The following is a 26,943-nucleotide window of genomic DNA, read 5'->3' as shown; positions in this document are numbered from 1 at the left end:
GACTCCAAGATCCTTTTCTGCCTCTGTACTGACAAGAAGGGAGTTCCCCAGCCTCTAGGTATGGTGCTGGTTGTTCTTACCCAGGTGCATCACCTTGCACTTGTTGGTGTTGAATCCCATCCTATACTCATCTGCCCACCCCTGTAACCTGTCTAGGTCTGATTGCAGCCTATTCCTCCCATCTGGCATGTCCACATCCCCCCACATCTTAGTGTTGTCAGCAAATTCAAACAGGGTGCTTTTTACCCCCTTGTCCAAGTTACTGATGAAGATGTTGAACAGTGCGGGCCCAAGGACTGAGCCCTGGGGGACCCCACTGCCCACATCCCTCCAGGATGAAAATGACCCAACCACCACCACTCTCTGGGTGCAGCCCTCCAGCCAGTTGGCGACCCATTTGACTGTGTAAGTGTCGACACCACAGTCCCCCAGTTTTTTAATGAAAATGGGGTGAGATACAGTGTCGAAGGCCTTCCAAAAGTCCAGGAAGACTATATCCACTGCTACCCCTGCATCTAAGGATTTGGTGACCTGGTCATAGAAGGCCACCAGGTTGGTCTGACAGGACCTGCCTCTAATGAACCCGTGTTGGTTGCCCCTAAGCATAATCTCCCCTGCTGGCCCCTCGTGGACATGTGCCAGAATAATTCTCTCATAAAGCTCACCCAGGATCGAGGTAAGACTAACTGGCCTATAGTTTCCCAGGTTCTCCTTCCTCCCTTTTTTGAAGATGGGAACCACACTGGCCCTCTTCCAGTCCTCTGGCACCACACACTTTCTTATTCTTGTGTATATCGCCTCATGGTTAATACATTTATTCAGAAGGGGAGATCAGCTGTCTACATAATCTAGGCAATTGGCTGGTCAATACTGTGAAGGCGGAGGCACTTAAGGGCATCTAGATAACTTTAATGCGGGAAAGAGAGGCATCTGTCAAATACCTACCCAGAAAGACTTAGCTTACAATGAATGACAAACAACAATAAATTTCCTAAATGACACCTGAACATGAAAAAACTCCACAACACACCAAGCACTCCTGATTCCCTGACTGTCACCATTTAGAGTAAACCCTTTGACTAATCTTAGTTCCCATTCACATTTAGGTGTAAGTAACTTCCTCCTCCTTTGCCAGATATCACTCCAACCAGATACACTCAGGAGCTGAATACCTCTGGGCAAGACTGAATGGGGTTTCTGCCCAAATTCCATTTAGGTGTTTACATTCGGTTTTGGATCTGTCTCTAAATCATTTTCAGTTACCAGATCAATATGCCACTAAGAAAAAAAAAGTCTGGGGGGGTTAGGTGTGCCTTGATTAACCCAGGAATCCTGTTGTGTGCTATTATTTCTACAAAAGCAATCCAGCAGGGAAACCAAGAAAAAAGTTACAGTAGAATTCTAGGTAGGTTAATTGCAAGTCAAGAGATGTATTTTGACTGATACCAACAATGGCAATTTCATCTACTCATTCTCTTGACTTTATAAACATTTCCCATATGGCCTTGTTTAATCTGCTGGAAGTTTCCTAGTATTGACTTGTCAACAGGAATTCAACAAGAAACTGAGCACTAAATCCTTATCATGAAGGATCTGATAATTTCATGCCTTAAAGATAAAAAGCTTAGTGTACTAACAGGAAGGAAAGGTGCTGAAGTTCATTTTGTAATTAATTGTAAGCAAAGTTTTCAGTTGATATCTTTTAAACAAAATAGTCTCCATGCTAGTTACACTAGCAATATCCTGTATTTTTCAAATAAATGGTTGGATGATTTGAGTCTTTCAGTCATTTACAAACATTCAGGGATCTGGAGTTTCAGGGAATCTCAATCCTAAATAAAATCATGAGGGATCTTATTTTTTTATCTGCTTTCATTCTAAAAAAACTTTAAATCCTATATTATAGTAATTTAATTACCAATTTGGCTAATAAAAAAATTATTGCAGGCCACAACAGAGGCCTTGCTCTAGTTGTTTTACAGACAAGAAGTTAGAGTTTCTACAAGAAAGAATTTACTCATAGGCAGAAGAGAAGGGAAGCATTATCTTCCTGGATTTACAGTTCAGATATAAGACACAGAGGTTGCATCCAGATGTGTGAGTATGTGTATGTTGTGGCCTCTTGAAGCAGTTTGAGACACTACCAGAGGAATGCTAGGAATGAAAAAATGTTCCCTGTACTGCAAATTTACAGTGTGATCTCTAAATTTGATACAGGGAAGTCCCAGTATCAAAAAAAGAAAAAAAAATGCTGGGAAAAAGCAGAGCAGGGTGTGCTTCTGGAGACTGGGTCCTCCAAAGAGATTCTCTGACACTCAGCTAGAGCATCTCTATGCCTGCCACGTGCCCCTGCTTCTCCAGCATACTGCCTCAACATGCTGGAGGGAATACAAACAGGGCAAGGGTAGCAGCAGTGGCTTGGACCTAGGCTCTGTCCCTGGTAAGTGGGTGGAGGGGATTGTGTGTGTGTGGGTGGAGGGGGACTACTTGGGAGGGGTGGGTCACCCTCATGCCCCCTGGACAGTGCACATTCTGCCTCCCCCACAGCAGCAGCAGCAGCAGCAGCAGCAGCAGCAGCCACCTGGGCCATTGGGGTGCTCATGGCCTGCTGCAGGCACAGCCCTGCTGTAATACGGCATTGCCTGAGACCTGGGAGCTGCATGTGGTGCATGGAGCTGACCTGGCCCAGTGGCACAGACCTTCAGACAGAACTGGGCAGGCTTTTGCTACCACCAGGGGCTCCCAGCACCACAGGCAGGAGCCACATGCCATTGGGCTGGGCCAGCTCCTGCCACCCAGCCCAGCCCAGCCCAGCCCAGCCCAGCCCAGCCCAGCCCAGCCCAGCCCAATGGCATGCAGGGCACATGCAAGCCGAAGCTGGCCTAGCTCAATGGCAGACAGCTCTTGCCTGCAGTGCTGGGAGCCCTGGGTGGCAGCAAGAGCTGGTCTGGTCCTGCCTGAGTGCCACGTGTGGCTCCGTGCACCACATGTAGCCCCTGGGTCTCAGGCAGCACAGCATGCTGGTGGTGGGGACTCTGCCAACAGTGGGCCATAAGCACCCCAGCAGCTGCTGGTTGCTGCTGCTGCTACTGCTGCTGTGGGGGGGAGGGGCTGTGCACCATGCAGGGGGGAGCAGAAGACCCACTCCTCCCAAGTATTTCCCTCCACCCCCACACTCCCCCCAGACCCAAAGAGCCCACACCACCAAACCACCCCCACAAATGCTCCACTCACATACCCACTCACAACCCCCCCTACAATCCACCCACAAACCACACACCCCCAACCCCCACAGAAGCCCCATCCCCAAACCTCATCCCCACAAATCCTACACCCACCCAAACTTGCCCCACGAGCCCCACATCTAACCCGCCACACCCTTTCCATCTCCAAACCCCACTTTCCCCCCACAAATCCCACACCCTGTATGCTTAGCTGCCAGATTGGATGGGACCTGCTGGTGGGAGCTGCAGCTGCAGGGCCAACTGCCACATTGTAACCCTGCCCCATACCCACACTAGTGCTGGGACATGTGGTGCCAGCTTGAGGGGGGAGGATCCTGGTCCCAAGAACCCCTTGGGGATGTGATGGGGGGGGCAAGTGGCAGCAGGGGTGTGTGTGAGAGAGATGGGGGTCAGGGATGGGGGAGTGCTCTGGGAAGGAGAGGCTGCCAGAGCCAGGAATAGAGTCCCCTCGCCCCTTGCCCTTTCAGCCTGTACAGAGGGAGGCTGGCCTGGAAGAGAAGGGCTTGTCCAGCCCAGTCTCTGAGCCCTGTTTGAGGGCTTCCCAGGAACAGTGTGGGGATCGCTGGGGCCTGGGACAGGCACAGGGAGCAGAACAGGAAGGGCTGGCACTGCTCAGTGTCACAAAGCAGTGAGTGGGATAGCTGCAGCTGGACTCATGTTCTGGTGCTGGGATGGAGCTGCTGCTAGGAGGGAGCTAGTGAAGACAGGCAGGGGTGGTGGGGCTGTGGGTTGGGAGTGAAGGGTAAGGGTAGGGGCAGGGCACCAGCATATCAGTGCATATCAGTGCTGATCAACACCCTACATCCTGGTGAGAGAAGCGGGCAGGAACAGCTCTGATTTTTCTATGATAAAAAAAAAAACACAAGCAAATGCTGAAGTGTATAGATATTCAGAATTCATTTTCTTATCATGATAGAAATTCTTATGGTCTGACTGCTCGCATACGTTCCTAGCCAAAATGCAGGATCTCCATCTAACCCAGGAGGTGCACAGCCCTACCAGGGGAGATGCCTTGTTGGACCCGGTGCTGGCCACGGGTGACAACCTGGTGAGGGGGCTGAGGGTGCTTGACCACCTGGGCGACAGCGATCATTGCCTGCTGGAATTCACCTAGGCCAAGGGTTAGTGAGGAACTAGTTAGGGAACTTCTGGAAGGATTGGATGTATTCAAATCAGCTGGTCTGGATGATCTCCACCCTAGAGTACTGAGGGAATTGGCTGAGGTCATTGCAGGACCCCTGGCACTTGTGGTGCTCTGGTATGGTGCCAGAGGACTGGAAGAGGGCCAATGTGGTTCCCATCTTCAAAAAGGGGAGGTAGTAGGACCCAGGAAACTACAGGCCAGTTAGTCTTACCTCAATCCTGGGCAAGCTTTTTGAGAAAATTATTCTGGTGCATATCCATGAGGAGCCAGAAGGGGAGATTATGGTTAGGGGCAATCAACATGGGTTCATTAGCAGCAGGTCCTCTCAGACCAACCTGGTGGCCTTCTATGACCAGGTCACCAAATCCTTAAATGCAGTTTAGCAGTGGACATAGTTTCCCTGGACTTTCAGAAGGCCTTTGACACTGTCTCTCACCCTGTTCTCATTAAGAAACCAGGGGACTGTGGTGTTGCCACCCACACAGTCAAATGGGTTGCCAGCTGGCTGGAGGGCTGCACCCAGAGAGTGGTGGTGGATAGGTCATTTTTGACTTGGAGGGATGTGGGCAGTGGGGTCCCCCAGGGCTCGGACCTCTGTTCAACATCTTCATCAGTGACTTGGATGAGGGGGTAAATAGCACCTTGTTCAAATTTGCTGATGACACTAAGATGTGGGGGGATGTGGACAAGCTAGCAGGGAGGAATAGACTGCAATCAGACCTAGACAGGTTACAGGGGTGGGTGGATGAGAATAGGATGGGATTCAAGATTCAACACCAACAAGTGCAAGGTGGTGCACCTGGGGAAGAATAACCGGCACCATACCTAGAGGCTGGGGAACTCCCTTCTTGTCAGTACAGAGGCAGAAAAGGATCTTGGAGTCATCATTGATGCCAAGATGAACATGGGCCGACAGTGTGGGGTTGCAGTCAGGAAGGCCAACTGCATCTTGTCATGCATCCACAGATGCATCTGAAGCAGGTCCAAGGAGGTGATCCTCCCCCTCCATGCGGCACTGGTCAGGCCGCAGCTGGAGTACTGTGTCCAGTTCTGGGTGCCGCACTTCAAGAGGGATGTCGACAGCATGGAGAGGGTCCAGAGGAGGGCCACTCGCATGATCGGGGGCAGCAGGGCAGTCCCTACAAGGAGAGGCTACGGGACCTGAACCTATTCACAAGAGAAGGCTGAGGGGGGATCTAGTGGCCTGTTATAAACTAATCAGAGGGGACCAGCAGGCACTGGGGAAGTCCCTGTTCCCCCGTGCACTACCAGGAGTGACCAGGAATAACAGTCACAAGCTGGCAGAGGGTAGATTTAGGCTAGATATCAGGAGGTGCTACTTCACTGTCAGGGCAGCTAGGATCTGGAACCAACTTCCAAGAGAAGTGGTGCTGGCTCCTACCCTGGGGTCTTTTAGAGGAGGCTAGATGTACACCTTGCTGGGGTCATTTGACCCCAGTACTCTTTCCTGCCATGGCAGGGAGTCAGACTTGATGATCTGCTTAGGTCCCTTCTGACCCTAGAAACTATGAAAATAACTATGAAACTATAGAGGCAATGGTAAGTTTCCAAATTGCTTTAAAATTGTAAATATATTAATAAAACATTGACCAACTGATCTCTCTCTATATAGTTGAGTTTCATTTTAATCATGGCAGAACACAAAGTTTGGGTATTTTAATAAGATAATTTAGGGTTTTTTTTATCAGAGAATTTGCCATTTTTAAACAGGGAACATTAGGATCTCAGGCAAGTAGTGGGACCCAGCTAGAGAAGCCCACCTAATGCCAGCACTGGGGACCCAGCTAGAGGGCAGATGAAGTGATTAATGTTCTAGCCATTTGACAGTTCAAAGTGGGCCACCACAATGAGCATATCTTCTGGATGATAGCTGCCCATAAGGTAAAATGGGGGTACCAGAAGACATGATAACAGTGCTGTTCAAAGGTCAATTGTGCAGCCATGGCTCACTGGCAACTAGCCCAGAGGTGCAGTTAGCTCTTCAGTGCCTATACCACAGCCCAGGTGGCTGTCCAGTCCCTGTCTAGGTTTGGTAGGCACACAGTCATGGGTACTCAGGTCCAAGTACATGAATGCTGTTGTAGGTAGCAGCAGGTCACAGCCAGGCAGCAGCCCCTACTGCCAGACTGCTGCAGTAGGTAAAGGGTGTAGGGAACCCTTAGGGCTGCTTCAGTAGTCCAGCTGGCACAAGGGGCTAGTGTCCTCAGATACCAAGCATCCAGAGAGTTCATCTACATATGTAATTAATGAGAAGCAATAGATTGAAGAGCAGTTTGAGCTGGAGTAAACTACTCCTAGGTGCAGCATCTACACATGTGCCCAGGACAGCAGCAATTTGAGCTGGGGCAGAGCAGGCCCAGGCTGTCAGGAGGCACAGGGGATTAGCTCCAGACTCTGACTGGCAGCATTCAGTGACAGAGGGGATGGCTGAGGAATGAGGGTGCTGCAAGTGCAAAGCTATGTTACTAGGTGGCAGGCAGGAGTCTGGACTCCTGCTGCGTTAGCTGACTGGGCATAAATTGTACCCACGGTCTGCATCTACACATGCATTTAATCACAGTTATTTATTCCACTATAAGATACTGTCAAGGACAGTATTATCTTATGGTGGTGTTAATTAGATTACTGCAGCCTAATACCACTGCATGTCTAGATGGTGATGCTTTAGAAAATTAATCTATTCCACAGTAAAGCACAAGTATAGATGCACCCTGAAAGATTAAAAAGATTACCCAAGTTCATAGAAATCTATAACACAACCAAAACTCAACCCCTCTCCCTCCCATGCCTTAGCCAATACTTTAATGCACCAACCTTCCCTTCTTAATGGGATTTCCAACCAGTAATAATTACATGGATACAATCTCTCTTTTGATTCACGTAAAACGGAAAGCTGGTTGATTTACTGTTTAAAATGAGTATGTTTACGTTGGTGAACTTGACTCTATAGATATGGAACTTTTGCATAAAATCTAAAACAAAGAGATGGATTTGCATTTGGGTCTGCATGCTATGAAGTCTGCAATCATCTTAACCTTTTGCAGAGTTAAATTCCGTGGCCTATTTCTGGTTTCCGGTTTCTGTTTGTGACCTTCCTGAAAGTCTTCTCTATTTGTTGTCAATTTACTAGATCCAGACCACACTGGTCAGGAAGGGAACCTACAAAACCTATTTGTGTAGGGCAGTTGTCTGCAACAGGATGGATCAGGGTGTTTATCAGCAAAAAAAGAATAAGTTACCGTGTTTTATGCCTATGACATTTACCTGTATGAATATTTCATTAATGCATTTTTCTAGCTATCACTGAGATTATAGGTAGCTGTTGATTAGACCTCCTGCAGATCTGTGATTATGTTTCTAAAGCAGCAAAGATATCTTATGCCTGTGGTGGGCAATCACTATTTCTGATTTTTATCAGCTTTTAAGAGTAATCAAGTGACAGCTACCAAGTATTATAGCTGCCTTGCTGACTCAGAGTTACCTGCTATGTATTTTAATTATGTTATGATCCCACTCGCTTCCTGGGGTGCCAGAAAACCTTTTTACTGAGTTTTCAATGCCATTTTATTAGGTATGTCAGTTCAGTTTAAGTAATCAGACACAAATGCCTTTCACTTACATGCACACCAACAGGTAGTAAAAGCCTTAATGAGCATAGATTTTAAACTGTAGTCAGTAATGAGTGCAGAGTGCAAGATACAGCATAAAACTTTACAGTAGTTAAGATTATTTTTATTCTGGGAGTGTTTTCATTTGAAAAGTTCAAAATACATTTAAATTGAGTTTGTGTGTGTGTGTGTGTGTGTATGGATTTAACTTTAATGGAGTGCTAGATTTTTAAAAAGCCGGTATAAAGAGGGCGGACAGAAATGACATCTGAAGTTGAAAATAAAAAGTAAATACCAATTATTTTGGTTTATACCAGTCATAAAAATATAACAGAGCAGATGCTTTCATGACTTCTTTTAAAAGTCGGGTGTTTACTGTGTGCATATGTTCAATATCGAACATTATTCATTTTCGTCTATTCATCTTAAATTAAGGGAAAAGACAAGCATCAGCAACTCTACAGAGAATAACAACAACAAACGCTACAGAATGTGAGGAAACGCAGAATGATCTGAAACAGAAAAGTAAAAATGTGTAATATGAAAGACACATGGCAGGTTAAAAACACACAGAAAATAAACTGAGAAGAATGTGAGGTAAAAAACACAAGAAATTAATCATAAAAGGAAACTGAAATATGGCTATCATGGCTGTAATTGTGCTGCTAAATTGTGACAGTTCTCTAAGACAGGTAACTAAGACATTTTACCACATGTTTAAGAAACAGTTATTTATACACGTCAGATATTATTATAATGATTTTGTACCAAGGTGATGGACACCTAAGACCCAAGACATGGATAAAACATTCTGATATAGGACTAAACTATGCCTGCATAGGTTAGGGTGCAGGGAAGTTTTCATATTTTGTGGTGGCCCATTGGCATCTGCATCAGTGAATTTTTGTTTCCTTTCCAGTGCAAAGAGCGCTTAAATGACCTTTTGCTTTGTAGAGGCTGTTCACCACAGAATAGTGGTATTCTTCAAGAACAGAGCCACTTAATGAATCCCTTTTCTCCCTCCTGTACTACCTTGCAGCAGGCAGAACTACAAGGCAAGGGTTCAGGCTTTTGTCCACAACAGGGGTGCTCAACCTCTGGCCTGTGGGCCATATCTGGCCAGAGGGCCATATCATTTGGCCAGTGGGTCTCCCCAGAGGTCCAAAAATTTGATGGTGGGGAATGGTGGCAGTATTAATTGCAGCTCTCCTATTGCCAAAACTCTGGATCTTTGGGGAGTCCTGTGTGGTGGAAGACTGGGTTAGCTGGCAAGTGGTGGGGCTGGCACATATCCAGATCCAGCAGGTGAGATCAGGCTTTGCATGGTGTTGGGCCAGCATGAGCCATGGACAGACCCCATGTGCCAACTCCATGCTGGATTCAGCCTACAGCTTGACCCCAATGGATGTAGTCATTTGGCTTGTAGAAGCAGAAGGTTGAGCACTGCTGGCTTCATAGACGATGCCCTAGGACACTGTCTGATACAAGTACCTACAGGTCAGGGCACAGGTGCCTCAGGATCACAAAGTGACAACAAAGGTAGCTTAGATGAGAAAGGGTCAATGATTGGGTGCTCATTCCACTGCCTCTATTCAGCTGCTTTTTTGGGTCTCAGAGCAGATTGAATATTCAAGGTCATGTCAGAATATGAGATCAGGCTGTCCTAGGACAGGAAAATCTGACTGATGATTCTTTCCAAGATAATATTTGCTTTTGGACTGGAGCCCCTGGAAGAGTGGCTGGAGAGGAATATTAAAATCCTAGCCACCTCTAAAGTCTGAGAAGGAAAAATCCATGTTGTTAATTTGAAAATGGTATTTTGGTTATTATTTCTGATCAGTTTACAACAAAACATGTTCTGTATGTTAGGCAATTGGAAAATAAGAAGAAAGGCAAAGATGTTATATATGATGCTGTGCTAAGTCTTAGGTAATCAAGATTCTATCTGTGTATTAAAAGCTGCAAGGACTGCTAATACCAAAAAGAGTTTTATTTAATGAAAAAACTAAAAGGATGACATTATGGTTTCATAGATTTATGGTTTGCTAGGGGCTAGAAGGGACCTTATAGATCATCGGGTCCAGCCCCCCTGCTCTAGGCAGGAAGACAACTGGGGTTAGGTGACCCCAGTGAGGTGACTGTCTAGTGTCCCCTTGAAAAACTCCAGGATAGGTGACTGTACTACCTCTGGTGGGAGTTTATTCCACAGTCTGGACATCCTGACTGTGAAGGAGTTTTTCCTGGTATTAAGCCTGAAGCAGCCTGGTCTTCCCTGAGGGTGTCCTTGTGAATAGTTGTTCACCAAGTTCCTGATGCACTGACTCCTCCGATATAGCAGTAAGCCGCTACCAAGTCTCCTCTCAACCTTCTCTTCTTTAGGCTAAAGAGGCCCAGGTCCCTCAGCCTGTCCTTGTATGGCTTGCCTTACAAGTCCATGATCATATAGGTGGCTCTTTTCTGGACCCTCTCAAGTTTTCACATGTCCTTATTGAACTGCGGTGCCCAGAACTGGATGTAGTACTCCAACTATGGTCTCACCAGTGCTGAGTACAGTGGGAGTATCACTTCCTTAGTTTTACATGAGATGCATTGGTTGATGCATATCAGTATGTTGTTTGCCTTGCTAACCACCACCTTGCACTGATGGCTCATATTCATGCAATGGTCGATTATTACCCCTAGGTCGCTTTCGGCTGTGGTGCAAGGCAAGTTGTCACCACCAAGCCTATATGTATGTTGAGGGTTGTTTGCATCCAGATGGATCACCTTACACTTGGAAGTGATAAACTTCATCTGGTTCTGGTCTGCCCAACTGTCAAGCCCATCCAGGCCCACCTGTATCTGCAACCTATCATCTGGCATGGCCACACTGCCTCATAACTTGGTGTCATCCACAAACTTGGCCAGTGAGCTTTTCTCTCCCCCATCCAAATCATTCATAAAGATGTTGAAAAGCACCGGTCCAAGCATGTCCCTGAAAGACACCACTGGCCACTTCACACCAGGATGATATAAATCTGTTCATGAGAACTCTCTGGGTCCTACTGTGTAGCCAGTTTTCCACCCACTGAACTGCTGAGGAATTGAGCTCGTAATCTTTCAGTTTTCCTACAAGGATATTGTGGGATACTAGATCAAAAGCCTTTTGAAAGTCTAGGTATATAATGTCTACCATGTTACCTGTGTCCGTGTGGTGAGAGGAGACCTGATCATAGAAGGAGATGAGATTGGTAAGACAAGACCTACCTGTGACAAAGCTATGCCGGCTGTCATTTAAAATCTTACCTTCCACAAGCATATTGCACATAGACTCTTTAATGAGTTTTTCCAGGATTGTCCCTGAGATGGAGATTAGGCTGATTGACCTATAGTTTCCCAGGTCCTCCCTCTTCCCCTTCTTGAAGATGGGCACAATGCTGACCCTCTTCCAGTTGTCAGGGATTTCCCTGGTGCACCACAGATTCTGAAAGAGCTTTGCTAGGGGTTCTGTAATGACCTCAGCCAGCTCTTGGGTGAAGTCCATCTGGTCCTGCTGACTTTTAAATGTCTAGCTTTTCTAATTGGTATTGCACCCACTCAGCATCCACAGTAGGGAGGTTGTCAGTCCTGGCATGTCCCCTTCAGCCTTCTCTCACTTGAACTTCCCCTTGGTCCAGTGAAATACCGAAGCCAAGTGGGCATTCAGGAGTTCAGTTTTTTCCTAAATGTCGGTTACCAGATGTCTAAAGGTGTTAAGCAGGGGTCCCACACTTCCATTTGTTTTCCTTCTACTGCCTACATACCTAAAGAAGGACTTATTATCCTTGACTTCCATAGCTAACCTAAACTCTATCACCCCCTTGGCTTTCCTGATCATTTTCCTTCAAGTGATGGCCACTGTTGTATAGTCCTCCTTGAGGACCATCCCTAGTTTCCTCTGTGTGTACACCTCTTTTTTCTTTTTTAAGAGGACCACAGTGTCCCTATTAAGCCAGCAGGGCTTGCCAGCCCTTCTGCTGCCTTTCCTCTTTGCAGGAATGGCTTTCTCTTGTGCTTTGAGGATTGTATCCTTAAGCAACAATCACTCTTCATGCACCCCATTCACCTTCCCTTCCTGATCCTGCATCGCCTCCCCTACTAATGCTCTGAGCCTGTTGAAGTCAGCATTTTGAAGTCCAGGACTTCAATCCTGCTGGTTGATTTGTCAACCTTGTGGCAGATGGTGAACCTGATAATTTCATGGTCACTGTTGGCCAGGTTATCCTCAATGTTCAAGCCACACACCAGATCATCTCTCGTGGCCAAGACCAAATCTAAGAGAACGTTACTACTGGTTGTCCCTTGCACTTCCTGGGTCAGGAAGAGCTTCTCAATCAGTCAAGAAACTGACCTAGCCAAGTGTTCCTCCCAATCTATGTCCAGGTGATTGAAGTCCCCCATGACAACCAAGTCCCTTGCATGCACAGCCTCTGTCAGTTCTCAAGAGAACTCCAGATCCAGCTCCTTCCCTTGATTTGGTGGCCTGTAGTAAATGCCTACAGTTAGGTTTCTAGTAAATGCCTACAGTTAGGTTTGTTTCACCTCACCTGCCCCCACCCCCCTGCCCCGTAGCTTGACCCAGAGGGTTTCAAGCTGCTTATCTTTGGAGCCAATGTCAGCCTCCATAGAGGTGTACTGCTCTCTCGCATAGAGAGCTACCCCTCTGCCTGTTCTCCCTACTTTGTCCTTTCTGTGCAGGGTTTAGCCCTCTATGACTACATTCCAAGTGCCACCAGGTCTCCATGATCCCTACCAGGTCATATTGCTAGAGAGCAGGAGGGCTAGCTCCTTCACTGAAGGAAACATAAGTTGTGACATTGCATTGATTTCAGTGAATCCAGGATTTCCTCCCTAAGTTCACAATTCATTCTCAAAAGACAGGGATCCACAAAACCAAAATATAACAATTGTTCAGAGCATAGTAAAGACGGCATGACCATTCTGTCCTACAAGATAGACAGCCCTTCCTGAGACACTGCTTGGGGATCCTGGTAACATGGCTGACAGACTAGTATCTAGTCTACAAAGAACTAAAGGCATTTCAGTCTATACAAGGTTGGCAGTTTGGTTCACTTCTCAAGTACTAAGTTCAATGTAAAATCAACAATGGCTAATGTATGACACTTCCACAGAACTCTGAGAAAAGGCTGAACTACTGAATTCAACCCTCCTGTATTCAGCCTAATCGAGAGTTATGTACTCACAGTGTAAATATATTCTAGACCTTTTGCCAGTAACACAAACAATTTATTTCACTCCTTTGCTAATGTTTTAAAAGTAAGTTAAAGACTCTCTTTAATATGGCTTTTTTTACTCAGTTGATGTATAATTCCTTTCAGGGTAAAGTGCCTTGATTTGCTTTCATGATAAGGTACTGTATAAATTAGATTGTAATGTACATACAATACAATTTGCAATAGAGAGCTAGTTTTGTCTTTTTTTTCCTCCACTGATGCTCTGTACTTCATATAAATGTAAATGTTTTAAGCAAGAGAGTTTCACTATTAGAATGATATATTTTGAGAAATGTTGTTTCAAGAATGGAAAGTTTACTTTCCATCATGCCAGTTGAAAAACAATCCACTAAAAGAGAGGCTTTGAGGGTTTTGATAATTGATAATGAAAAACAGTTAATTCTAATGTACACAGTGATGAGTCAATATAACAAATTCCACTGGACTTCCAAATGTGGTTCATAATAGTAAAATTTTGTCAGACTGAAATTTATAAATTTTGAAAGAGCACTCCTCAAAGGATAGATACCTGTAGTATGAGGCAGCTATGCCTTACGGATGATAAAAATGAATGTGCAGGAACATAATATTAAACAAGGTTAGAAACATAAACTACTTAATTTACTTACTACAATGTTTTAATACAAAACACAATTCCATACAATTCTCAATTGATTTCATACATTGAATAAATTATTTTCTTCTGCAATACTGATAAAATATATGCATGCTTTTTTAGGTGTTGTTGGTGTATCTGCTCACTTTAGGATTTTATGCAAGGACATCGCAGGGACATCTTTGAGCGATAAAAGGTACCTCTGTTATTAACTGTGTATTGTCTGCTTCTTCTCTCTTTTATTTCTCTTTCCTATTCTGTGTTTTTATATCTATTCCATCAATGATGGAAGAATTAGACACTCACTAGCACCACAAGAAAATCCTAAAACACACTGATATAATATACAGTGTCAATGCAGGGGGAACTTCAGTTTTCCACGAAACCTCTATCCAGTCTTGTAATATATCAGGATTCTCACAAATTTGTTCTGGCAAATAGTCTGTCATATCATTGTTGAGGTTGCCTTGGCAGTATGCCCACTTCAGGTCAGAAATTTGTAATGACAGATTGGCTAATATTTCTGCTTACAACTGCTGCCATTTGAATGGTGTGAAGATGATTGATATTTGGAGAGTCGTTTATTATTAGGTTTACTGAAACTTTATCAGTCAGTCTTAATCTTAATTTTTCTTGGTAACCTGAGTGATTCCTTGACCCATGTGGCTGTACCACACAAGTGCAGTTTGGTAGAAAGATCTCCACCATTTTCACATTTTCTGATGTGTTGGGGGCTGAGAAATGGACAGACCAGTAATCCATGACTGAAGAAATTTTTGGGGCCTAGTGTCAACACTGAGAAGCCATTATTTGAACAGCTCCACAGTCACCTGAGATTTTGTGTTTTTGATAAATTGTGAACTGTTTGCATTGTAAACTTGGTAAAGCACTCCAGGCATTTATATTTGCTAGTTACTAATGGCCTAAGTTACTTTCACTGCAGTGCAACAGTAGAGTCAGTCTCCATTTTACTCCTTCACTCTAGACAGTTATCATTCTTTGAGCTTGAGGTTTATTGGGCATCAGCTGGTAAAAGATATAAGATAACCTGTCTCTTCTGCATTATAAATATAATATTGAGTAACTTTTCAAGATTCTTTGCAGTTGGCTTACCTATGATGAGGCAGAGGGGTCCAGAGGTGTATCTGCTGTCTCACTGCACACTGTTCTTTGTGGAATGCTGTAACATTCATGAAAATGATGCAGTCAGGCAATACTGGCTATAAAATTCGTAGCAACAAGTTCATTTGCAAATACCAAACATTTTAGCTTGTACTGTCAATCCACTTTTTCAAAAAAATCACTGTTACAGACTTGCTTCATGTGTTCTCTAAGCATACTGTTTTGAATTTTGCTTTTAACTTTATGCGTGTCTTCAAAAATATTAACAGTGTTGAAAGGTCTTTTGTATTGTATTCTGTTTCTATAACTCCAGTCCTCAAGGCTGAATTCTTTCCATTGGATCTTTATATCCTTCTCTCTATTGACAACATCTCCCAACTTTAGGGTTATGGACAGAAATTATGCATAAAGCAGTATAATTGATCAGAAACTAGTTCAGATCTGTAATCTGTAAAATGGCCTAAACTGGTTTAAGATGAACCTGGATGGATGTAATATCAGATTTAACTGATTTAGGTTAAATCAATTTTTTGAACTTCTGTCAACGAACCCCTCCAGATTCAAGTTAACGCACAGTTCCCCAGCAACGCAGGATGCTTTGCACCTGTACTGCAACCCCCCCTTGCAGGTTGCTGCTGCTCCAACTGAGCGGGGGGCATACTGTAGTCCCCCTGGCTTCTGGCCTGAGCCACTGTAGGCATGTGGCTGCCTACAGTGTCAAATCACTTGCTTATTGGTTCAATCTACGTAGTTTAGACTATTCTGTGAAGATTGAATCAATTCAGCCTTGGGATTTTTGACTGTCTGTACTTAGCCCATATAAGCAGTCTGTTTCATCAGTATGCCAAAGTTGTTAAACATGATCAGTCCCAAAAAGAACCAAACAATTCCACTACTAATTTCTCTCCAGCCAGAGGATTCCATTTTCATTATCATCTCTTTTCTTACAATTCTTCTATTACTTCTGCCTACTTTAACACTACTTTCCCATGTAATATGGTATTAAATGCTTTTACTGAAGGCTAGAGATGAGATCAACCACATTTCCTTTGTCTAGAAAATCAGTCTGGCATGAGCTACAGGTTGCATTTTCCCAATGTCTTTAATTATCCTTTCTTTCAATCTAAGGTATTACATATTACTGTGGTTCCCTTTCGTTGTGGATGGTAATTTGCATTTTCATACACTTATTCCTATAAGCTATCTTTCCTTTCCCTACATTAACTACAAACAGATTCCATTTGATATACTATATTTACAATGCTGAAGACTGAATACAGTGGTTCCTGTTTTTATCTAAGATGTTGTGGCGGGGCAGTGTTGGTGCCTGCCACTTTAAGATCTGAGCCAAGCAGCCAACAGATGCCTGATTGTGGCAGCCGTTTTAGATCCCTGGCTGCCTATATACATGGGTCAGTTCCCTACTGGCAGGCCAGGCAGTAACATTGCCTGGCTGCAAGGCTCCTGGTATCATCCTGGAGGTAAGGGAGGAGACATAGGGGATAGTTTAGGAGGTTTCTGGTCCTGGGCATGACCTAAAAGTGCACCCTGCGAGGAGTGGGTGGCCTGGTGGGGCTTTCAGTTCTGTGGGAGCCCCCAGGAAATGCCAGGCCAGTTATCAACCCAGTGAAAGGTGGGTTGGGATGCCTTAACCTTAGTTCCCACAACCAGGTGGGTCATTTGTTACTAGGGCCCAGAGGGCAGACCCCAGGTGTGACAGTGGGGCTAAAGTGGTACTGGCCTGACGTAAAGTACCCTTGACTGGTCAGGGCAGGGGCCAGGACCAGAATGGTCAAAAGGGCCAGGGGCCCACCATGAGGGATGCCCAGAGCTAGAGGCCTGGGGTTCCAACCTGGCTTGGAGGCAAGGCCAGGGCCTGTGTGGCTAAAGGTCCTGGGTGGACCACGCCTGAGAGGGGAAATGGTTCCAGGGAGCCAGGCAGTCCAAATGAAGGTGGGGTAGGCCACCTGAATGGAGGGATCTTAGGGGGTCCTGATGGGAGAATTCTGAGGCCCAGTGTGGGGCCGGTGAGAGTAACAGCTGGATGCCATCTGCAAGGCATGGGCTGCAGTGTAGGGAAGGCACAGAGCCACAGATAGCACCCCCTGGCATCGGGGCAAGAAATGGGCAGCCTCCCACTTAGTTAAGATAGTTAATTAATTAATAACAAGGCATGGCAGGTGAGAAGGCAGGTGGTTGGCCCAGAAACAGGAGGGCGGGCCAAAGGTAAATTGGACCTGAGAAGGCCTCCTGCTACAGATGTCTAAGCCTTTGCCTTTATCAGCCCAAAAGCATAAGTCTTACCATAGGAGTGTTCCATTTCTCTCCTATTCTGTCAATGATCAGCTAAGCATTCTCTCAGATCACATGCTGTTCTACTATTTAGGAAGGGAGGGAGCCCTGGTTGTAGTTTCTACTCCCAAATGCTGATTTTGCATCTTACATTGAATAGTTATAGAATAATAAGCAGGGTTCAGAGGCTCGCTGCTGCTGCCACCATTGCAAGGCCTGAGCCAGCTGCACTGTCATGACCACCTAGGTGAGATGCCCCCAACCTGCCACCACAGTGGGGGTGGCTTGTGCCCCCCCTGCCAGCTGTGATGGCAGGCACAGGGTGCTTCACCATGGTGGTACAGCTGGTGCAGGGCTCATGGCAGTGGCAGCAGCAACCCCCAGTGGCAGCAGCACAACCACCCCCCCGACAAGTTGCTCATGGCTTTGTCCCACTCACTGGGTGGGCCCCACAGCCATGCATTCCCACTCTGGCCCTGGGGCCCAGGCATTGCACATTGCCCTACCTGAGCAGCATCACCAGCCCCACTCCTTCCCTTACCATGTGGGCTCAGTGAAAGTTGCTGCCTCAATCTCCCAACAAGTTGTGTCCCCTCCTGCACCCCCATGCGTTGCCTATACCCTCCCCCACATAGATTTACCTGCAGGGAACTGCTTGGCACCACACTGCCTGGGGCTGTATTACTGGTCACACGAATATATTTTCTTAAAGACTTAAAATATTTTAAATTTCTCTAATGGTACAGAATCTCTTAGACAATTCTAGTTTAAAATGACAGCATGACTCCAGAATAACTGAGTAACAAATATTTTCCAAAACCCATACATTTTGTAGGTTGCAAAGAAGCAAATGATCCAGTGATAAATGGAAAGGTATCTACAAACCCGAACTTGAATATTTGTTTTGTCATATAGGATGTATGGTTATGAGAAGTAATAACTATTTCTCCACTTAGAAAAATGAGGATAGTAACATTTACTTGGTGTAGACAATGCCTTGAGAACTTTAAGTAAAATGTATTATATAATAATAATAATAATTATATAATAATTATATTATAATAATATAATATATTATAATAATAGTATAATATATTATGCATGTACCATATAATGATAATAATAATATTTATTAATAATAATAATAATTATTATATAATACATTTTACTTAAAGTTCTCAAGGCAGTGTCTATACCAAGTAATAATAATAATTATTATTATTAGGTTAGATCTGTATTTTAAACTGTAAAACTTCCCTACTGACCCATGCCAACAATATAAATACTATTCAGTGAGACAGAATAATGATAAGAAGTAAAAAGATTACTTGGCTATTCTTTGCACTACCATGACACATTTGTGTAGAAGCTAATATTAAAAGTTAGAGTTGATTTAATTAGAGATTGAGAGAGAAATTGTTGAAGGCCACTTTTATTTTCTGAGACAAAACTCAAATCTGGGAAGGCAAAAAGACCTACTGCTCTGCAAACAATATTTTTGTTCCTTATCCACAGGATTGAAAAATACGGCAATAATTGATTCTGTTAAACCATAGTCGGGGCATGATATTGCAGCTTACTTTAAATGGAGTCTGATTTTACATCAAGAACCTGAAGCTTTGGATATAGCTAATTTAAAGCCAAATTTCCCTTTTATATACTACACAGCAGATCTCATCTCTGATCATTTGCTTTCTGTGTCACTCATGCATAAAGTTCTCTGTATGTAAGAAGAGTATAGTATTGGGGTCAAGATCTAAAAGAAAAAATTCTTTAAGGAATGTATCAGATTGCCTTGCTCCCTTGAAGGAAACTGTGTGTTCTTAAACAGGGTCTGTTTTTTTCAGAGTTTAATTAGATTTTCAAAGGCCTCAGTTTGTGTATGTTCCATCTTTTCCATTTAATTTATTATGCAGTGCTAACAAATTACAGACACAAGGAAAATTACTATGCTGCAGATATACAGAGTCAAAAATGAAAAAAACCAAAACTGAACTAAAAAAACAAATCTATGGTGATAAATGTTTTACAGTGTCTATTAGTAGAATGAATCAATAAAACCATAAAAATATAAATAAAAACAATAGACGACACAAGAATACAATTATATATATTGGATTAGAGGATTCTAAATTTAAGAGTTAGCGTGCAGAAAATTCATATATAATTGCATTTCTCTTTGTATTGAGATACTGACAATTTTAGGCTCAATGGATTATATGATACCTTTTTACAATAAGTAAACCTGTAGTGAAGCTTTAAGTAAAAAAAAAAAGAAGCTTTTAAAGCAACAGTTAAGAGAATTTCAAATAATTTTGCTAGGATTTTATTAAAGATTTTGCAAAAACAAAAATCTGTCTTCAGAAATAGGTCTGGAAAAAATGAAGAGAAATACAGACACCAAGCTAGGTATGTAGTTCATGACTAAGGCTCGACTCAACAATCATTATTCACGCATCTGAATATGTGCTAGAGGATTTCTTGTACAGCGCCAGCCCACCTCTGATGTGAACTGGGTCATTCCAGCCTGTCCCTGGGAAGCTGGATTATAATACTTTAGCTATGGCTTTAAAATACAGAGTAAACCAGAATAAATTACCTCCTGTTTATTTATACCAAAAAAAAATAAAATAAAAAAATCAATTAATATATCCAAGCATCACATTTGTTTCTTTCTTGCAACAGCATTATGTAGTTAGTTTGTAGTCAGTTTGTATTCCTTTGTAACATCTAGATCAACTGCTGCCCTTGGCAGGGATTCCCCAGTTGTATTTGTGAATTAGATTTTTCTTCCTAAATGTACTGCTTTCACTTTGTCAAATTCCTGACTGACTTCAGGTCATTTTTTCAATTTATCACACTCATTTTGAATTCTAACCCTGTTGGAGGACAGCATTACAAAGCTACCCCATTGGGTGTCACCCACAAAAATCTATAACTGAATTTGAGTGGATGAAACTCATGATGTGGTTTAGACATAACCTAGTGTGGCACTCAGGATACAATCATGTAAAGGTGTCATGTAAGTGAAAAGAAATGAAATTAAAAAAAGTTTTTATGCTAATTGAATTAAATATATTTCCAATTTTAAAAATAGCATTATATCCATTCAGACTAGTTGGACCATTTAGATATTAATGATATGTTTGGTTAATCCTAGGGCAAGAAAGGAGCAGGTTTGTGCTGCTGCCATTAGACACAATATCAAGTAGCAACAAATATTAACTAAATTATTTTTTCTTGTATATAATAAAAAAATTCATGAGTAGATTGCAATCTGTTTTTGATATCTGTAATTACTTTTATGGGATGTCGAGAGGGACTTTTTTGAAGGTACTTGGTATCTTATACATGCAGTTCAAGGTCATCTTTTCTGATAAGATGCCACTTACTTGTTAATCATTTGCATGGATATAAAGCTTAGAATCTGATATTCACCATGAATATTCATGTTTAAAAATTCAAAATCAACTCTACAATATTTGCTTAAACTTACCTTTTCCCATGAATGGTCCTCCCTAATAAACGTAATTGTTAGATTAGTCAAAGAAAGGAAACAAAAAAAAGACAAGAACACAGTCAGGAACACTGATAACCATGCTCATTTAAAAATTTGAATTAGTGTCTTGTGACATTTTGTGCAGTGGTTATGCACCTCTAATAATGGCATTTTTGGTCTTGCATTTTTAAGGAATGTAATTTATAGTACCAAGTACTGAATCTTTTTTAAAGCTTGTAGGTAAAGTTAATGATGTGGGAAGACAGAAATGTAAGGTGGAAGCATTATACTTTTAATTTAAAACCAAAGGAGGTCAGTTCCTTGCTTAGTAAAAGTGAAATTCCATATGGAACAAATATAAGCAAAACCCAATTTTCTTCAGTGTATTGTAATACTTACCCTGAGAGATGTATATTGTCATAAGCAAATACAAAAATGATTCAGGCTTTTTGTGGGACTAGGGTAGAAAGGGAATGCAACAAAAGAAAGGGAAGAAACTGAAGACTCAAGATATGAGACCTAGAAAGAATTATGGAATCAGTTCTATTATGCCCAGGTAAAATTAATAGGTGATTGATAGTATTTTCTTTAGTAGAATCAACCATATATAGTTAGGTACAGACCCATATAAGATGCAGTATCTCTCAGAGCTCCTTGAACATTAACCACCAGTGTGATGCTATAGCCAGCAAAGCAAATAACCGATACATCACAAACAAGACTAAAGATGTCATCCTCCCGTTTTACTCAGGATTGGTGAGGCCAGAACTGGCATACTACGTCCAGTTCTGGGTGTCCCGGTTCAAGAGGGATATGGAGAAGCTTGAAAGAGTCCAAAGGATGGTCACATGAATAATTAGAGGCCTGGAAAATATACCGTATGAGGAGAGGCTGAGGGACATGGGACTGTTCAGCCTGGAGAACAGAAGACTCAGAGGGGACTTTAAGTATGTAAGGGGAGAACTTCAGGGGCTAGGAGAATATTTGTTCACCAAGGCACCCCAGGAGAAGACTAGGAATAATGGTCATAAACTGACAGAGGACCACTTCAGATTAGATATTAGGAAAAACTTCTTTATGGTTCATGTGTCTAAAGTGTGGAATAGACTCCCCCCCAGAGGTGATACAGTCATCTTCCCTGGGGATCTTCAAAAGATGACCAGACATACACTTTGCTGGAGTTATCTGACCTCAGCAGTCTTGTCTGCCTTGAGCGGGGGGCTGGACCTGATGATTTCTGAGGTCCCTCCCAGCCCCTAACTTCTACAACTCTATGAAATTCACCTGTGTGCTCTTCTACAGGACCCCTTTTTTTAGCTTCTTTTTAAAGTGGCTTGCATCCAATGGGGCACTTACGTAGCATGGGAACTACAACTATGACCTTTGGAACTGGAAGAAAAACTGTTGATTAATTCATTTAACACAACCCATAGCATTTTGGATTTTTTGCAGGGGGGCAGAAAGTTATGCTGCACATTCTAAAGTCTTCACAAGAGAGAAAATGGAAAAAGTAGAAAAATATATATGTAAAGTACATGGGTATTTCAGAAACTAATAGTAAAATGGCTGCTCATGCTGTGTGTCTGTGACAAAGTGGGAAACTGCACAGCATGGGGAATGCTGATGATGGCATTGTTGAACACACCTAGTGTTTTACTGTGAACATGTGATGCCAGTGAACATGTAAATAACATGGCTGTGCAACTGCCCACATGCACGAAAGAACAATGTTCTATCGTTCATTTTCTGTGGGCAGAAGGTGTGCTGCCTAGTGAAATTCACTGTAGGATTGTAGCACGATACAGTGAGAACTGTATGGCTTAACAGAAGGTCTACAGGTAGGTGGAGAAATTAAAATGACTACATATTCATAATGGACGCACCAATATAGCCATTACAGAGGACAACGTTGCTGAAGTCAACTGTGCTGCACATGTAAACAGGTAAGTGATCATTCCTGAACTAGTGGTGGAAGTAGGCAGAAGTGCTGACATGTATACAGACCATTTTGCATTATTGCCAGTAGTACTGGAAAGTGTGTGCCTGCCAATTTGAAGACTTCACATATATACCAATCCTTTAAAGTAATGGTAGTTCAAAACTTTGAGGCATTAGGAATGTGCAAAATTACTCAGCTTGTAATAGAGAGAAGTTTATTTTACTCGTTGTTGTGTCTACACCTTTAAACTAAAAAATGGTTCCTTTTTATTAAAATCACAAGATCTATAAAGGTCCTATAGTCAGGAAAAATGTTTATAGTCTTTAACTATTGAAGTGCATTGTCTCTATGAGTTTAATAAAGGTAAAGGTATACTTCTATAGATTAGTGATTTGTAGGTTTTAGATGAACAAATATTACTCAAGTTTTTCATTCCACTTTGTCTTTAAAATATTAATACAAATGTCAAATACTTGAGGCAGTGATATATATATCACTGCCTCAAGTAATCTTATCTGTGATCTTTGGGGAAAAAAGAAAGATGCACCAAATTGAAATATTTTTATTAAGTAGATATCTGGACAGGAGGCAGAAGATGTGCCCCTGAACTACAGAGTGATCCTTCTCAACTTGTACACTTTTTAGTTATATTTATTTAACATAAACTTCCAGTGTACCTATACATGCGCGGGACACTTGCTCTGACACGTTCCAATTCAAATGCGTTGGAGCAGACTCAGTTAATCTTATTAGAATGCTCCAGCAGGTTTGCTATCAAATGTATTCAGCATCCCCATGTTTCAAAACATGAGCGGGGGTGCTTTAAGTAAAGCTTATCAAATGAGCATTAGTTAAAGCATCCCCACTGCCATTCTGAAGCATGGGATGCTGAATACCTGGGATGCTGAGGGCATTTTAATTGGAGTGTGTCCTGAAGGGACACAAGCAGAGGCCATGGAGTGCCCTACTATGGTGGGACCTGAGGCAGGGCTGACATGCCCAAAGAAAGAAATGAAAAGCACCAAAAAGAGGGCACACTTTTAGGAGAAACAGAGCCACATTAAGAAGACCTGCCAGTGCAGTTCATTAGCCACTTTTATTGCTGGCTGGGAATGGTGCTGGCTGATGATGTCATCAAAAACCACTGCCCAGATGATTTAAAAGCTGGTGGCAGGGAAATGGAAGTCAGGGCATCAATGCTGGAGCCAGAAGGTGAAGCCGATTCCTGGGCTGCACATCAGCAGTGTTGGCAGCTCGGCAAGGGGCCAAACAGGGACCCACAAGAGGGGTTCTGGATCCATTAAAGAAAGTACCCACCCAGCTTGGCAGGGCAGCTGGGCCAAGAAGGATGGCATTGAGGGATCCCAAGGACCCCAGATGCCAGATCTGTGAGTGGGGCAGGCTGAGGCCTGTACCCCGACTATTCCTTTCTTCTTTTTTTATTTTATTCATTATTTCAGAAGGTGTACAGAGCTTGGACCAGGGAAGAAATCCCCACATGACCCCAGATCAAGAGAGATCTGAGGCAATGCAGCAGACCATGACGTCTCAGAGGGAGAGCAGACGCAGAGATGAGGACAGTCACACACCCCACCATCATGAAGGGTAAAGGGGCTTCAAAGGACTTGGAAGGAGAGAAAACAGTAGGTGAGAACATCAAGGGGACAGGCCAGTGACCCACCATCTGGCTGTCCTGAGGGCTGGTGTATGGCTGGGTGTAGGGGAGGTAGAGCCCCAAGAATGCCCGTAAAGGGCAGCACCCGGTCTGCAAGAATCTGCAAGAAGGAGCCCCACCACTGAAGAAAAGATCAAGTCATGACAGGTGAGAGTAGAGGCTTCCCTCAGTGGTGAATGTAACCCAATCCACAGGTCCCAGGGACACACCCTATGGCCAGAACTGGGTGTGCACTCTAAGGTTGCTAGAGAGCGCTTAGATGAGTCCAAGTGGGTGCAGAGTGGCTCCAGAAAACAGCTCTAATTAAAATGCCTCCACCTCAGAGCACATTTATTGATGCCCCCTGACACAGTTAATGGCTTCACCTTTTTTTAGCATGCTCTAAACTTGTGTTCTGTTTCACCCACTTGGGTAGCTCCAAATTGGCTCAAGGTAGTTGAATGGCCTAAAATTGTATTTAATCTCACATGCGATTATTTCCCATTATTATTTTTATATATTTAAATTGTGGTTATACCATTCAAGTTCATTATGTAAAGACCTGCCCAAACTCACACAGATTCCTATCTCAAAGAAACTTTCAAAATGCTTAAAAAATAATGCAACATTACAAAAATAAGCACTGCAGATTTCTGATAACTTTTTATCTAAGATCTTAAAATAAGCTTTCTCTGCTTCCCCTCCCTGCAAACAATTTTGTTACAATAGGGAGTGCTTTTCTAAAAAAAACTCACACACACTTTTGTCTGCTGCTGTTTGCAACAAGACTTTTCCTTCAATACAATTTATCTGTATTACAAGTTAATAATACTTATAATTATTACAAGTATTGTTACAAGTATTGTTACAAGTATTGTTACAAGTAATAATATTTGTAACACTTCCTAGTATGATAGAACTCTTAGGCTAGAAATACAGATTGCTAAATAAAGCAGGTCCCAAAACAGCTGATCCACTTCATTGGGTAGAATACACGTTGATCATAGTCCTACTTGTTGGCTGTATGAGACAACAGGCAACATGTTCCCAGCTTACAGAGATGTGCCCCAGGAACCTCCAGGGTGCATAGTTGTAAGCAAGGAAAGCTGGTGTTTTCCTGTATAGGGATGCACCCTAGCAATCTCCAGACTGCAGCTCTATGTGAGGAAACCCAGGTTTCTCCACATACAGAGACATACCCAGGAGACTGCATCAGTGTGAGATGGACACCCATGCAATCAGGAGTTTTAGCTCTGGGACCACACTGGAGTATCAATAGGTGCTTGGGGAAATCCAAATGGAGGAAGCCAAGCAGATGATCCTGGGTCTTCAGGAACTATATTCAGCATGCCCTTGGAATGGGCCTCAGGATTGGGCCTCTGAAGCCCCAGGAATGCCTGCCTAGGGTGGCTGGAGAGTGCAGGCAGCTTGGGTGTGCTTGAGCTCTCCCACCATACACTTAATAGGCATCTGCTGCAATAAAGCAGTACAAATTGATACTACCTGAACTGTGGCCACAAATATTGGGCATTTGTGGCATGACAAGAGGTACAGACATCTATTTACAGGGACTTGGTGTCACCATAACATTTATTAATGGTGGCACAAAGGCAACATCTTTTTCCACCCATAGGCAACACTTTCCTTGCCTAAGATTCCCTGGTATTTCATTTAGAAGTAGATAGTAATGTAGGAATATTCGAATTGCTTTAGTGGATTACATATCTGGTTCATTTGTTTTGGAATGCTTCCTCCAGTAATTGCCAATACCCAATGTTTCAGAGAAGCTTTACATTTTATTTCTTATTTTTTATTAAATTTGAACTTAGGAACTAATATGTTTGTGTGAGGGATTTCTTTCTAACCGCAAGCAGTCATTGTCCTATATCCTAAAATGAGGGTTTATAGCACTTTAATTGTTTATCCTGTTTCATCTACCTACACATATAAACATGCATTCATGGGGGGGAGGTTTTTTTTTTTTTAAGTGATGAGTGTCCAATAGTGAATCTGAACGTGACATCCTTTTTCCTTAATACTAGTGTACAATGAAGTTCAATTCTATTGTTTTTCAGGTTTTTTTCAGTTTTTAAGTAGCTATGGGGTTCAGCTGTACTGGGTGACCCTCTTAAGTTTTACTTAAGAATAAGAAAGGGTAAGTAGACGCAGTTGTTGACTACTACTTTAACTTCAATAATCATTTAAAAAAAAGAAAAACGTATCAATTTTACATTGGATAACTAAGCAACTCCTCCATATTGTGCTGCTGTCTAGAGATCTAAGCAATGTTTTCTCTGCTTTTGCCATGTTATCTAAAGTAAGTGCCAAGCTTTTAAGGTGACCACATTAAAGTGCACAACAAAGTGTTTTGGACTCCTTTTTAGAATTGTTGTTTTCATTGAGGATGTTTTTCAGAGAGCTGATCAATAGTAGACTCTCTTGTCCCCCACCTTCTAATTATCTAATTACACACAGAAATGTAACATGAACCACCAAGCTGATTTTTTTTTCTCCTAACTTATTACAGCTCTTCTCCCTAAGTAAGGTTATC

At 42.9% G+C, this 26,943-nt stretch overlaps 1 long non-coding RNA gene across 1 annotated transcript in view; it reads left to right on the top strand.

Annotated features, from left to right (window-relative positions):
* Positions 1–26,546, top strand: part of LOC149869054 (uncharacterized) — a 42,096-nt gene extending 15,550 nt beyond the window's left edge. Inside the window, exons 2-4 of the long non-coding RNA XR_016441070.1 lie at positions 14,010–14,082; positions 24,199–24,385; positions 26,468–26,546. This is a non-coding gene — a long non-coding RNA (uncharacterized LOC149869054). The remainder of the gene's footprint in view (positions 1–14,009; positions 14,083–24,198; positions 24,386–26,467) is intronic.
* Positions 26,547–26,943: the final 397 nt, after the last annotated feature.

This window comes from Crocodylus siamensis, chromosome 3, assembly GCF_052110815.1.
Source record: "Crocodylus siamensis isolate JL-2025a chromosome 3, ASM5211081v1, whole genome shotgun sequence".
Classification (NCBI taxonomy): domain Eukaryota; kingdom Metazoa; phylum Chordata; order Crocodylia; family Crocodylidae; genus Crocodylus; species Crocodylus siamensis.
The sequence above is the reverse complement of the archived record's forward strand: the minus strand, read 5'-3'. Positions and strand labels throughout refer to the sequence as shown.